The 2,688-nt window shown below is 34.9% G+C and overlaps 1 long non-coding RNA gene across 1 annotated transcript; it reads left to right on the top strand.

The window, feature by feature from the left end:
* Positions 1–279: 279 nt before the first annotated feature.
* LOC147518861 (uncharacterized) lies at positions 280–777 on the top strand. The gene is made up of 2 exons (XR_015211902.1): positions 280–419; positions 528–777. It is a non-coding gene; the product is annotated as an uncharacterized LOC147518861 (long non-coding RNA).
* Positions 778–2,688: the final 1,911 nt, after the last annotated feature.

Genomic DNA, 2,688 nt, shown 5'->3' with positions numbered 1-2,688 from the left:
AAATTGCAAAGCTATTTTCTCTTTTAACAAGTAATTTCTCTTGGAAGGTTACTAATGAGTTGTGTTGGGCATTTTTGTTTCTCCTCGTGTAGATTTATGTTGAAGCTGAGGCGTGCGATTGATAAAAAACTGGCGAAGATCAAGGAATCTTAGGGCCTTATTGCTGAGGCTGCTGACTTGATGCAGGAAATTGATGTAAGTGATTTCACGAGCAATACAGTGCTTTTCTATTGGGTGTTAGTGAAAATCAGCATTTTCGTATGTTGCTTAGTTGTTGTTCTCTTTCGTGATTTTACTATTGATCTGAAGTGATTGTGTGCTATCGATTCTGATGTATTGAAATGTGTTGGCTAATGTTGTGCAACTCCATGATTGGCTATGACTCCTCATATGGGTCTATTATGGACCATACAGTGACTGTGAGTCTTACTCTTTATCCCTCCTATATATACATATAGTTCCATTGTCTATTTCCTTACTAAAAAAGTTATACAAGGCCTAAAAGGTTTCTTATTTTCTGACTACAGGTATATGAGAAGGTTCGTTTTTCTTCTCGCAGCTCTTGTTCATCTTCATGTTGCACTATGACTTCATTTGGCAATTTAAGGATTATGGATTATTGTTGTCATATTTGATAGGGAGCTGAAGTTGTCAGGATGTACAAAACTTTGCTTGGGAGTATAGAATTGTATTTTACTTGATTTCATTATTTTACTTGATTTCATAAAATTGTATTTTTTATTTGGTTGCTGTATAGATGAGGTAGTTTCTTTTACCTCTTTCACTATTTTTTGAGATTTAGTCATCAAACCATAATACAAATGCTCCTGTTTTGATTAATTTATTTCGTCCTATTTGCAAAAGCATTGGTAATTTTCTTTGTTTCTATATGAAACCAAGAGGTTCAAATTTAGGGCAAGAAAAAAATAAAAATAATTTTTTTTTACAATATCAACACATTAGTAACGGTTGTAAACCGTTGCAAAGCAAAAAAAAAATATTAAAGCATCATCAATAACCGTTGGAAAATTTGGTTTGCAACACTTTTTAACCGTTAGTAATTGTCACTCTGCAACGGTTAATAACCGTTGGAAAATTTGGTTTGCAACGGCAAATAACCGTTGCAAATATTTCCAACACTTTACCGACGCCCTATTTGCAACGCTTAAAAAGCGTTGCGAAAATTATTCGCAACGGTTTTTTGCCGTTGCAAATAGCCTGTTATGGTGTAGTGTTCGAAGCGATCGTTTTGGCGTAAAGGTAGGCCCAATTCGGAGGTCCGAGTCCAAAGATATGGGTTCCCGAAGTTCACGACTTTGTGCCTTTGTTTACGCCGCGTGGACTTTGACTTTTCATCTTTTGGCCCGATTTTTCAGAGGTTTTGTCTTCTTGAAAATTGGCCTTTAATCACAGAACTCCTTAGCAACCGACCTTTGCTCCTTTATCTTGCTAAAGTGGCACATTTTCGCATATAATGGACTTTGAAGCCCGAAATGCATAAAACACGAATCGCGATTAACTCTTACTTATTATTCACATAATTGGTCTAAAAGTACGATTGTTAAGGGGTTAAAACTACAGTTTTGGGCTCTTATCAAACCACCCCCAAACAGCATTTTGCTTGTCCTCAAGCAAATATGAGAAATTAGAATAAGTGACCAAAAATTGAGTTCTAACTACTCTCGTTTCGCTGAGTGCGATCGCATTTACCATATGCAATAAGGCCTTAAACTACTAGGAATTCCCTAGTGGACGAGTTATAGCCTTGTGAGAGTTTTCCAGTAAAGGTACTCACAAACTTCATCTATACTACAACGACTAAAAAATAAAACTATTGTTTCCTCATTCATGTCTCAACTATCTATACATCTCACTAGCAAATGAATAAGAATAACCAAGTTAAAAACCTAAGCTAATATATGCATAATAATCAATCATCTATGATACAAATATATATACTATGAGTAATACTATGAAATGCCTAGCGAGGTTAGTTTGAAAACTTCGGAATAGCGTCCTTAAGTAGGTCCTCACATAAATGTCAAGACAAAAACCACTCTAATTTTTCCGCTCAAGTTTCGCTACTCCAGTGTGCAGTGGGCACACTTTACTTTACAATCTCAATGACAAACAAGGAAGCCGGAATCGATCAAACACATCTGCCACTTATTATCACACTAACCTATTCTTAATTGAGCTAGAGGTCTTTATTATGTGTTGTGGGGATTAGGAGATGGTTTAAGAAGGAAGGAAATGGATATTCAAAAGAACAAGTCTGAGATAATAGAGTCTTCATATTATGTAACTTAGAGAAAACCTTGTTATTTTCTTTTGCTTCTATACTTTGTTTCCATCCTTAGCCATATTTTTCTTTTTCTTTTCTTTGGCTTTTGGCTCCCTTTTATTCTATTTTTGGAGTTTTTATTTATTTCTATTTTTCTTTTCTTTTCCTTAGATTGAAACTTCTTTTTCTTTTTCTCGAAGCAACTAACTAATTTTTGTTTACGGGTTTTCTCTTCTTCTTTCTTCACTCATTCTATTCTCGGACTTATTTTAGATTGGGTAAGTTGAATTTTTTATTTTGTTTTGTTTTGTAACAGGGGTAAAGGAATTGTGGTTTATGGAAGGCTAAAGAAAGGCTCGAGGGCGACTAACGGAAAATAATTCATAGGTTTGAATTTCGGCTAT

This window comes from Coptis chinensis, chromosome 2 (genome assembly GCF_015680905.1).
Source record: "Coptis chinensis isolate HL-2020 chromosome 2, ASM1568090v1, whole genome shotgun sequence".
NCBI lineage: Eukaryota > Viridiplantae > Streptophyta > Magnoliopsida > Ranunculales > Ranunculaceae > Coptis > Coptis chinensis.
Note: the sequence above shows the minus strand (reverse complement) of the source record. Positions and strands in the feature narration are given on the sequence as shown.